The sequence below is a fragment of the Etheostoma spectabile genome, chromosome 23 (assembly GCF_008692095.1).
Source record: "Etheostoma spectabile isolate EspeVRDwgs_2016 chromosome 23, UIUC_Espe_1.0, whole genome shotgun sequence".
NCBI classification, from domain to species: domain Eukaryota; kingdom Metazoa; phylum Chordata; class Actinopteri; order Perciformes; family Percidae; genus Etheostoma; species Etheostoma spectabile.
This window is the reverse complement of record NC_045755.1, coordinates 3,334,784-3,346,994: the sequence shown is the minus strand read 5'-3', so window position 1 is coordinate 3,346,994 and position 12,211 is coordinate 3,334,784. Positions and strand designations below refer to the sequence as shown.

The 12,211-nt window shown below is 40.0% G+C and overlaps 1 protein-coding gene and 2 long non-coding RNA genes across 4 annotated transcripts in view; 2 read left to right on the top strand and 1 right to left on the bottom strand.

Moving 5' to 3' along the window:
• ntf3 (neurotrophin 3) overlaps positions 1-12,211 on the top strand; it is a gene marked incomplete at its 3' end in the record, with an annotated part of 44,859 nt that overhangs the window by 8,554 nt on the left and 24,094 nt on the right.
• Positions 7,586-12,211, top strand: part of LOC116673437 (uncharacterized) — a 14,566-nt gene continuing 9,940 nt past the window's right edge. Inside the window, exons 1-2 of one of the 2 annotated variants that reach the window (XR_004327837.1) lie at positions 7,586-7,702; positions 8,197-8,199. This is a non-coding gene — a long non-coding RNA (uncharacterized LOC116673437). Of the gene's footprint in view, positions 7,703-8,196; positions 8,200-9,543; positions 9,550-12,211 lie in introns of both variants that reach the window. The other variant, XR_004327838.1, reaches the window with a different exon arrangement.
• The window catches only part of LOC116673439 (uncharacterized), an 8,339-nt gene continuing 3,766 nt past the window's right edge, over positions 7,639-12,211 (bottom strand). Inside the window, exons 2-3 of the long non-coding RNA XR_004327840.1 lie at positions 9,432-9,436; positions 7,639-7,705 (exon numbers count right to left, since the gene is read on the bottom strand). This is a non-coding gene — a long non-coding RNA (uncharacterized LOC116673439). The remainder of the gene's footprint in view (positions 7,706-9,431; positions 9,437-12,211) is intronic.

Below are 12,211 nucleotides of genomic sequence, written 5' to 3'. Positions count from 1 at the left end.
ATATATATATATATATATATATATATATTGGCCATTATATCAGATTTTTTATTAACCAAATATTTGTATCGGCATCGGTCTTAAAAATCCTTTATCGGTTGGGCTCTAGTACAGAGTCTTTTGAACAATACCCGTTGGTTACGCCTCTTATGCTCTTAAAAATATGGAGCAGACTCCCCAGACCAACGCTCAAACTCAAATCTGTTGAGCTTGGCTTGGTCTGGTGATAGCCAGATAGCTGAATTTAGCTACTGACCAACTCCATCTGCCAAAGAATTTACACATGTTCCTTTTGATGGGCATTTAGGTGTCTTAAAAGGGTTATGCACATATTTCCATGGAATTCAGTAGAGGAGTCAGCCCTTAATGTGCTATTGGATTATGTTCAGTGATCATATCAGATTACTGTAAGATCAAGGGTCTTTTGTTAGTAAAGCGATTACTGTTTCCTAATTATAACAATGAAACTAAAACCAGGGTCCAGTCCGTTTCTGCAGAGAGTTACAGCACCTGAGTGATTTCTGAGTTAGTCTGAAAAGCTTCCCAAATCTGCAAAATGAAAGACCATTGTAGGATTTGCAGAAACATGAAATGGTGGTGTTGTTTTGGCCACAGATGTTTACCGTCTTTCACTTCTCTTACATCACCTCTATGAAAAAAGCATAAACACTGCTTTGTGATAAATGACTCTTGTGTTTTTTCCTTGTTTTACATATGATTCCTTCCCAGCAGAAATACCACAGAGGCAGAGAGGAATGTTCACAGTGATGGATTCCCTTTTTGATAACCACTTCTATGGTCTAACGCAGGTCTATCCATTTATTTTGAATGGGTTCCTGCCTTTAGGCTGTGGTGGTGGGGGCCCCAGAGTGATTCAACTTTCAGAGGAACGCAACCCGACGTCACCCTGTGGGGGCCAATCATGCAGCCGGCGTCAGTCCGTTTGAAGGTTGTGTCCCTCTGTCTCTTTTCTCTCTCTCTTTCTCCGTGAAATAGCTGCTTTCAAGTGTTACCAGAAATGTCGACATCTATAAACAATCTGACGGAAAACAGTAGTCGTAAAATACAAAGTCTGGTACAAAGTGCTATATTAGGGGGGTTAAATAACACAACGGGACGTCACACAAATGGGTCATATAAATGGCAGTACCACCGCCGCATAACCCTGTGACGACTCATCAGGTCGCTTTAGGTCTGAATGGGTCCTAATGCTCTAATGAAATGAAAGGTACAGCTTTATATTTAGCTTGTCTCAGATATTGATACTCAGGAGCGGTCTTCATTCTCTCCTCATAAAATGAGATGTCTATAGGTGACTGATGTCTATAGGTGACTGATGTGTCAGGTTAGTGGCCACCTTTGATATTTGAGCTGGCAGATGTTCAGACGGCCTGAGGGTGAAACCTGCTGCTCAGAGTCTTAAAACACACACTCTCACGCGTGTGTGTGCGCGCGCGCGCAACACACACACACACACACACACACACACACACACACACACACACCACACACACACACACACACACACACACACACAATCCCTGCTTGTCCTCTCATTTGGTTAAATTCTAACATGAAACTAATCCTAACTTTAATTCTTACCCTGAAGCACAAATGTATCTGTATGTTTTTAAATGGCCTAGTTGGCTAGAATGAGGGTTTTAAAGTAGGGCTGCTCCACTATAAAAATAAAAAAAATCACAAATGTTTTGGTTAATATTTAAATCATGGTTATATAACACAATTACTTTTTGACTTTTGGAAAAGATGAAAGTTGAGCCCCACATCCGTCATTTCATTAAAACCTCCTTCTTTAATCTCCGAAACATCGCCAAAATCAGACCCTCTCTGACCCCCCCCGCTGCTGAAAGACTCATTCACGCCTTCATCTCCTCCCGACTGGACTACTGCAACTCCTTTCTCCTCGGCATCAGCTCTACAAACATCAACAGACTACAACTGGTCCAGAACACAGCCGTTCAACTCATCACCCGTTCCAAATCCTGGCACCACATCACTCCAGTCCTAAAACAACTCCACTGGCTCCCCATCTCCCACCGGACCACCTACAAAATCCTGGTCCTCACCTACAAAGCCCTCCACTCATACCTCACTGACCTCCTCTCCCCCTGCCAACCCTCAGATCCACATCAGCCGGTCTCCTCTGCACCCACAAGTCCAATCTCCGCAGCTTTGGGGACAGAACCTTCTACAGGGCAGGTCCCAGGCTCTGGAACTCCCTCCCCCTAGAGATCTGCACTTCTGAGTCCCTCACCATCTTCCAGTCCTGCCTCAAGACCCATCTCTTCACCTCTGCCTATCTGTAGCACTACGCCCCCCCTCCCTTTTCATCTGTGCCTGAACCTTGCTTTGTTTAGTTTTGTCTTGTTCTGATTTGGATTATTTAATTGCTATTATTATTATTACTATTTATTGAACTTAAAAAACAGTAGGACAGTTAAACAAACCAACAGGGAAAACACCTTGAACTTTTTGAATTCCCTTTAAAAATAAAATTCATAAAAAATATATTCAAGTGTTGGCTGAGTGAGTATTGCCTTCAGGAGGGCCAAAGTGCATGTGTCATTTTAAACACAAGAAAGAAAAGATTACTTGCAAAACGTAATGTGCAAAATAATTGTTTTACTCTATTAAATCGTTTTTGTAAAATCGGTAGGAGCCAAAATCATACTCAAAACTTGATTAGTTGCACAGCTCAAACTTAAATTTTACGGCAGCTATGGTAACTTAGTGTGAAAGTCAGGTCGGAGAGTTTGAAACTAGCTTGAGATGTAAAAAAATTCAAATGGCTTTATTGACGTCACCTTAATCAGATACAGTACTGCCAAAGCTGGGAATGAATACGGACATTAATAATCTGTAATCTGTCACAGTATTACATCATATTTGACAAATGTTGAGTAATAACGCACTTGAAAGCCTGGACTGCTTAGAGTGTGCCCATGTGGTGCGTTCATGTGCTGAAGGAAGGTCTGACATCTGACACTTCAGGGTTGTATGTGTTGGTGTGAAGGCCTGGGGATGGTGGAGAGGTAGCAGACCTATTTTTGTTGGAATCCAAAGAACAAATCTTCTTGTCAGGGCAACACAGGTTCCCTGTTTTCTGTAGAATGGATTTCATGGTTCTTGCTTCTCTTCACTGCTGTGGTGTAGGTATATCTTTTTTTAAGTTTGCTTTTTACAGTGCTGTTCATCCTACTGAAAATGAGCAGAAGTAGTCTTTCATAATATATCCTTGATAACGGAATTTCCGTCTGTTACAGTTGTTTTTAAATTGACCTCTACAGTATTCGTACGTTTGTCTTGTCAAATTCGACACAAATCTTTTGGAGGCGACAGATTGAGCTAAAGCTAATTATCTGAAAGTCGGCCAGAGAAACTAGAGCGTAACGTTTATGATGCCATGCATCATAGCATAGACCCAGCTAATTGATGATGAATGTATAATTTAAGGAGTAGCTTTGGAGCCTATGCATTTAGCCATCATAAGTATGAAGTTCCTCTTTATGACGTACTGTAGAGGGATACATAAAGCTTCAGGTGGAGAGTGTTGGATGGGACTTTGATGCGTCCCTGCAAATTAACGCTTTACTGTAGAAAATGAGGCAGTGAAACTTCATGTCATAATGGGTTTGCAGAATTTAGGTATGGGCGTTCTTGGATGGCGATAGTGTTGGGAATCCTGATGTTCCTGCTAAGAACTTATAGGTGATTGGGTGCTTAACCTATAGACAAGCTAGATCAAATTATTCATAAAATAACTCCAATCAACTCAACTCGAGACCAATGTTCTGCCTTTCAATAATTTTTACTGTGGCTGACACGTCTGTCTCTTCCATTATGTGAATAAAATAGTAATAATTTCATCTTAATATGGCCGTTTTACAAAATGGTCATTTTTGGACCATGTGGTTTTAAAGCCATAGTGCGTAGTTTCTGTTGCCCCCATGAGGAATTCTAAGTAATGCCAACAAACTTTTGGCGTGTCCACATGATACAAGCCTTCCGTGATTGGGCACCACCCCTTCTCCAAGCAATTACTTGTAACTAAGGAGGACATGGAGGATTAAAAAAAACCAAAAATCATGGACTCTTCAGAAGCAGTAATTATCTTTTCTTTCTCAATTTTCCACCCTGGAAGACACCATTTTCTAAAGGTAGCCGTTGTAGCCGAGAGTTGTAGAGCTTAAAATTACTATCAGAGCATAAATTGCCCAAAGTGCAGGATAGGAGGAGGATAAATGCAAAAATTAAGACTCATTTTAAAACTAGTTGGGCTTCATAGTCACATCTCTCATCAGCACTGTACTGACAAGACTCTAATGGTTTGTAAAAAAAACTAAAAAACTAAATTAATTCAACCAAAGGAAAACAAAAACCCAACCTCATAATATCGCTTTAATGCCAACAGCACAACTTCTTGCCACGGTGTGTGTGGCTGGAAAGTAGTGGTTAGTTTGCATTGCCAGACACAAGTGAGAAATTAGGGATAAGATGTGGGAAAATTGTGACCATTGGACTAGAATTCATCGCATGAGACACGAAACCGAACAGTACACATTGTTGTTACGGTAACATTTAAGGCAAATGAAGTCTTCATTGCAAATTCAAATACATTCATTCATTCAAATGAATACGAGAAACAATAGTGAGTGGCATGAGTCTTTATGACAGCTCTTTCCAATGTGTGTCAATGCCTTTCCATGCCTGATCCTCAAGATATACATTTATGGCAGTGATGTGCTTCCCCCACCCCTCTCCTGAGTAAAAACAAAGCTTTTATTTTGGAAAGACTTTCCATTCCCAGACTGCTTCTTATTTACAGCTGGGAAAAAAATTGGGGTAAATTAGTGGGACTTTGCATCAAACACTGCCTGATGATATTCCAAACACTAGTTGGCAGCTGCTTTCTCACTAACATTTCACTACTACATCCTTACAAATGTACTTGTGCTGACATGGAGCACATTTTAGAGGCGGCCCTTGCCCCGTGTGCACACATACTCTTCTCTATTTTTAATTGCATGAAATCTGATCACTTCTGTGATAGAACATGTCAAACTTGATAGCCTGTGAAAAAATTTACTTCAAACAGTGGAGAGTGCAGAGAGTATCTAATATTCTAAAATTATTTGTGGTATTGAAATAAAAAGAATGCATTAAATGAGTTTATTGTATTGGACATGTACTGGACATTTAGCCTATAGCATTGATTCCTGTCTACTTTTGTCTGCATGGTTTTTTGTTTTCCACTCCTAGTTGTAATTTCCTCACACATGTTCAAACTGGAGAATTAAACAAGGGTCGGCAGTCATGTTTGCAGCTATAAAGTCTGGATCGTCAAAGCAGGATTCATCCTTTGGGGAACATGAATGTCTGTACCAAATTTCATGACAATCAAACCAATAGAGCTCAACAGTGACCACACACTTTTTTAAATGGCTTCGGTTCCTGAAAGGGAATTTCCCCATTCAATTGCTCCATCGACGTTTCACAAAATGCTTATATAAAGAGTTTTAAGTCTAGAACTAAGCCGACCAGCTACAAAATAAATCGCGACCATTAAACATTTGATTTGACGGAAAAAAGCTTTTGAAAACAGAAAATAGGCAAAGGTACAAGACTGTACATAAACAATAATATACCTTAGTGGTAGCAGCTTGCTATAGCTGTTTGCGGGTTTTGGAAAACATTTCCATGTTACAAGCGAGCTTGACCAATAAGATCCATGACAGTGCGGATAAAATATGTTTTTCTTAAAACAAGGTTGATATCATAGAGACTTGTCGCTTCCACAAGGACAGAAACCTTAGTTAAACAATCTCACAGCTCATGGTCATTCTACCTTGGATGGTTTAGGTATTATGACTCATAATCAAATTCCTTATGGAGAATATGAATGGGATTTTCACTTCTGGAACCACACAGTTGAGCCCTATAATTATCAAATTATTTAAGTCTGGACCAATGTGGTGGACTGACAGACTCCCATCCCTAGAGCCATGGCATGGCAGACAGCTCACATTGACTTGTTCAGGTTGCCCTGCATGTGACTGAGTTTAGTATTCCAATTTGGACATCATGGCTATGTGACACAGCATGATGCCAGTCAGAAATTGTGAAATTTGAACAAAGTAAATCTTAATTCAATTATAGAGTCATAGTTCTGCCTGCTTGGATGACCAATGTTGGCAAAGATAAGAGGAAAGAGTAACAAAAAGAAAGACAAATAGCAACGTTATTGATTTTTTGGCAGACTCCTCACTTAAGTCTGAAGGCTTGTATTGTTAACACAATGGGTTGCTAGATTTGCTACAATTACTCATATATTTTTTTCCACTTAATATTGCTATTATTCATCCTGGTGTGACTGAATGCATGATGTGTCTTGGCAAGACCAAATGATCAGTCCATTTGTTTTTTATTGTAAAAGTGCTTAAAAAATAATGAGAGAAAGGAGAACACGTAGCTCTGTTGTTTGAATGTGTATCTTGTAAATTACTACACTAATAATGCCCGAAATGATACCAAACTTCTACAGTAGTACAAATAGGTTATGTACTCATAAACTGATGAATGGGAAAGTTTGTAAGTACACCAGAGTTGGGGAAGTTACTTTTAAAAAGTATTGTTTGCTCGTTACTCGTTACTTCTTGAAAAAGTAATCTGTTACTTATTTATCCCCAAAGAATTCTAACTGCCGTCTCAACACAGCAACTAAACACAGCTGAAATAGCACAACTTTCATGCATTTACAGCAGTCAGATTCACTGTGTTCACAGAAGGAATCATTGCACATGGGTAGGCACTTGTAATGACATTTTGAACATGTTTAGAGGCTAAAAACACATTATAACTTGCCCTGTTAAAGCCTGTTGGGTGCTAACTCTAGCAAGAGGATAACACGGTGTAGGCAGCACTGATTGGTTTCATTTTTCTCACCACTGACAGCACTCCAAAAACAACAGCGCTACGTGTTCTACTTTAAGCACTTTTACAATAAAATGGACAACGGACTGATCATCTGGTCTTGCCAGGACACATCATGCTTCCAGTCACACCAGGATGAATAATAGCAATATTAAGTTGAAAAGAAATATGAGTAATTGCAGCAAAGTAAGCCACGTTTATTTTGTTTCAACCCTTTGTGTTAACAATGTCGATGTCCAAATTGGAATACTAAACTCAGTCACATGCAGGGCAACCTGAACAAGTCAATGTGAGCTTTCTGCCATGCCATGGCTCTAGGGATGGGAGTCTGTCAGTCCACCACATTGGTCCAGACTTAAATAATTTGATAATTACAGGGCTCAACTGTGTGGTTCCAGAAGTGAAAATCCCATTCATTTTCTCCATAAGGAATTTGATTATGAGTCATAATGGCTAAACCATCCGAGGTAGAATGACAACGAGCTGTGAGATTGTGAAACTAAGGTTTCTGTCCTTGTAAAAGCGACAAGACTGTATATCAACTTCATTTTAAGAAAAACATATTTTATCTGCATTGTCAAATGTGAGATGCACAGTTGGTTCCATTAGCGGCTGCACTAAGCTAATCAGCTGATAACGCTAACCAACCCAATGTTAGACACAGGTGAAAAAGGTTTCTGGGGGAAGTGTTTGCCTCGAGGTCATGGTGCAAAGGACCCTAAGGTGAAATTACTCCGAACCATCACTTTAAGTGCTGGTTTGGACGGAGAATCTTTGCAATGTTACACAAGAGTATAATTCCATTTGGAAAATGGACATCCCCTGTATTAGAGTGATTGTTGACCGTAAAGTCAGGAAAAGTAGGCACCGGAACATCAAGCTGGAGAAAATGCTAATTTGACATTGTTGACTTGACAGTAGCCTTGCTGCGCTACCAAAACATTCCTAAATACTTGAAAGAAAGAAAGGTTTTATTTTTAGGAAAGATCTTTTTGCTTTTGACAGTTAAAACATCTGTTATGACATACTGAATACAGTGGCAGGTAGTGTAGTCAGTCATTTACAGGAAACCCCTCTGTGTCTTTAAACATACCATGTCACCACATGGCAATTTGTGGTACAATGAAACACTTTACTGTTAGCAGATGCTGCTAAGATTGGCTGCGAAGCAAAACAAATACGTTTTAGAAAGCCTTCCATTTGACAAATCAGAGTAAGAAGCAAAATAGTTTACAGATCATCTAGCTTGTGGTGCTCCCTGCTGTCAAGAGATCAAAAAGCTAAACATGCTTTGTGTTTAGCCGAAGCAATAGGTGCAAATCAGGATTAGTGTCCTAGATTAAGAGACGAAAGATACGAGTTATTAGAGTACAAAGTGCTCACTTGCTGCATTTTGTGTCTCGCTGTTTTGAGAAGAGCTCTACACAGGAGCCAAAAACACCAAAATCATATTTGGGCAAACTAGGAATGGCATGCAGTATAACAGGTGAGACAGGAGGCTTTTCACTGTTGCAGCCTTAGACTGTACATAAAGATGGATGACGCTCTCCACTTCCTTCCACTGTACTAAAGTGAAGCCAAAATGTCCGAGATACAAGCGTTACCATCCAATGTTGGAGCCAGAGTCTGCACAGTAGTGATCCTACGGTGGAGCCGCGGTATAAAAGTCACACCCATACACCGCCCAACCAATTGTGAGTCAATCACAGATCTAAATCATGACAGTTTACCCCATTTTTATAGTATAGTAGTAAAATGACAGAAGCTCTCTTTGGGAAAGATTTATTTTATGTTTTTTTAGTTTGCTCACATGGAAGGGGTATACTGTAGCCAGCCGGTGGGCGATCGAGATGTTTTAGCTCCACTTATACAGTCTATGCATCAACCCCTGGTTGGAGCCTAACATCTGAGTTAGCACATACTGTATTCCATACTGGCAGTAAAGCACAGTAGGTGCTACCGTTAAAGTTATGACTCATCGTAAGACCGTTGACCCCAAAATGGTTGTTTTGGGATCCTGAAACATCTTGAAATATTTACTGGGCAGTAAATGTGTGTAAGTGTAAAAACATACTTGTGCCAAGAAACGTGACATATAATCTGGTTCAGGGATGCTTTTATCCAAAGTGCCTGACACCATAGTTAGTGCAGGTGTTTTTATAACTGGCAGTCCCCGTGATACAAACACATATGAATATTTGAGGGACTAATGATGACCTACAATGAAAGCATTCCAACCCAAACCTTTACACTCACCTAAACCTAGTTTTGTGGTAGGGCTGCAACTAACTTTAATTATTTTCATTGTCATTTTGTGTTGTCATTATTTTCCTGATTAATCTATTAATCTAAGTTGTTTGGTCTATACAATGTCAGAAACATTGTGAAAAATGTGAAGATATTCAGTTTACTGTCACAGAGGAGGGAAGAAGCTAGAAAATATTTGCAAAGCTGAAATCAGATAATTTTTCTGATTAAACACAGACTCAAACCAATTGATTATCAAATTAGTTGGCAATTAATTTAATAGTATATAAAATATAGCATTCGCTCGGAAAAACAGGACAAAAAAAATAAAGGTGTGAAATATAGTTATCAGTCTAATATCTGCCATCTTTCCTTGAGCACGGGATACATAGGCAGTTAACATTTCCTTTAGGATCTCAATCAGATGACATAGTGCGGGAGAGAAATAAAGCAGAACAGATACTATTGTGAAGAAATTCTTACAGTCTTTTGCTACGGAAGTTCAGTTATTGTCTGCTGCTGCTACTGTTGTTGTTGTTGACATGCTTATTGAAATATCATGCAGTTCAATCTTATGTCAAGGGGAGGGTTGGTCATGTGCGCTGCACATGACACCTTGTGTTAATGACTCATTCCATCCCTATCTAATCTACCATGCTTTGAGAACTAATTAATAATCACAAGAACCAAATGCAGTTAATTTGAGGACTCTGATTCTTGACGTCAGGAACTGAATGCACTGGAGTACAACAAATGCTACTCAATAATTGGGAATCTCCTGGAGTGTCTTTTAAGGCTTTAATGGGGTCATCTGTTACGCTGTGGTCCCATGGCCAGATAAACCAGCCAGGGGGCCTCAGGCAAAAAACAAGCCTCCGGGGGCATAGTTAAATGCCCAGTCCTTCCACTCCCACTCTATGTGTTCAGTTATTCTATTATGGGAATATCATCTTGTCCCAGATATGCTGTGTGTTAATATAATAGAACACACTTTTGTGCAAAACTGAAATATTAAATGTCTAAAAAATGTCTTCAAGATCAGGTAATAAAGCAGAACCATACTGGGAATTTGCAATTAAACAACAATGGCTGACCAAACTAAACTAAATCAAAGACAAGTCTGCTCCCTATACAGGGCTTAAACTCGTGGCGAAAACGAGTTGCTTGGGCAGGCCGAGACCACCTCCTCAGTGCACACTGTCAAGATCAGCTCCAGGCGTAGACCACAAGGGTCTGTGTGGTTTGTGTCACAGCGTTCCTCAATAAATCAATTTGCTCCTAATTCACAGTTAAAGTGTCTCCTAGTTTAGGTACTGTACTGTTCTCTGCAACACGCAAAAGTCTGCCTGGCGCTTCATTGGGGCCCTTTGATTTCTGGGGCTCCAGGGCAGTTGCCCACTTTGCCCGAATGGTAGTTCAGCTGTGGCCCCTGAACCATTAATCTGAGAATACTACCACACACTTACACATACTGAAGGCAGGGCAAAGCCACTGTTTAGCCCTACAGTCTATTTCTGTGTCTGTGATTCTATTAGGCTTGACACTGGATTAGCTCCCCTGATCTCCCCTGCGGCTGATTCGGGTTGGTTAGTATGACCTATTGCTGCTCCGTCTCTCTTACCAAGTGTTCAGATCCCACACTTCTCGTTTGTCAACCTGCTCCTGTGTTTGGCTTTTGTTCACTCACGGTAGAGAAGTTGTGGCTTGAAGTGTTGCTGTGATATAACGTGAAGTCTACTGAAATGTAACTTCAGAGTGTTTTCAACAAACATGTTTAAACAAAAGTGCAACAAAAGATGCAGGAACTGGAAGAAAAGAGCACAAACCTCTGCTCAGTGTGTTTGTGTCCAAGCCCAGTCAGAGTGGACCTTGTCAGATGGAGGGCATAATAAAAACCACATCAAAGAAATAAAGCATTGGTTTCCTTTACCCTTTGAGCAAACCACAGAAATCCAAAACTGCGGCCAGTCCTGCTGTCTCTTTCTGTCCTGTTGTGTAAGACGGACATCGATAGAGGCTGTCCTGCTCTATTTTCTCACCTTTCTTTCACACAAGGAAAGGCGTGTGTCAACACTGTTGCACTCGCTTATCCAATAAACTGGACAGGGACAGACATGTGCCACGCAGGGTTGTGATCCTGCAAGCGCGCTTTTCCACCCAAACACTTGAGCAGCTGGTTTCACTCATTTGGGATAGTCTTCTGAAGGCCCGGATAAACGGAAACACCGTTCAGTGACATAGTTCTTAGTATGATGTTACCTGCATATTGTGGCGTCTCATTATTACATGGTAACCTAGTCCTGCATCAGTACCACAATCTCTATACTTTTAATCCAGACTCAAAGCAACAATTGGAAAGAGTCTGCACAACAAACTGGGCACATCGACATTTTTTAAAGAGTGTGTGTTCACATAGGAGATAGTCAACAAAAACACTACTGGCTTGCATTATGTAGGATTAAGCCTATGACTGTAAATCGGGATATCCCAGCCTCTGCTTCTTTAGAACATGATGTTTCAAAATCAGTCTTTCACAACAGCTAGGGCTGGGTATCGAACCAATTTCATCAGTGTCAGTGAGCCAATAAGCATGCAGCATGCTTGGACCAAGATCTATTAATGCTTGTGATTGGCTGTCTAATGTTACACGTCGTAGAGTCATGCAGGAAAAACTATGTTGCGCATAAAAATGGACCTCACACGCGTGTGTGTATTTTGAGAGGCTTGACTATATTCTGCGTCGCAGGTGTAAAATTAGAGCCCAACCGATATGAACATTTGATTATTTAAAAATCCGATGTGCCGATATATTGGCTGATTATATTTAATAAAAAAATCCAGAAACGCATTACAAAACATAAATAGATTTCCCTAACCGTTATTTGTAGTTATTTATGAGTTCTCACTAAAATAATATGATGATTTGTTTTATTGTCACAACAGAACAGAGGAACATCAAAATATATCAAAGGTTTGATAACTAAAATGTATAAAAATACAAACTTAAGATATG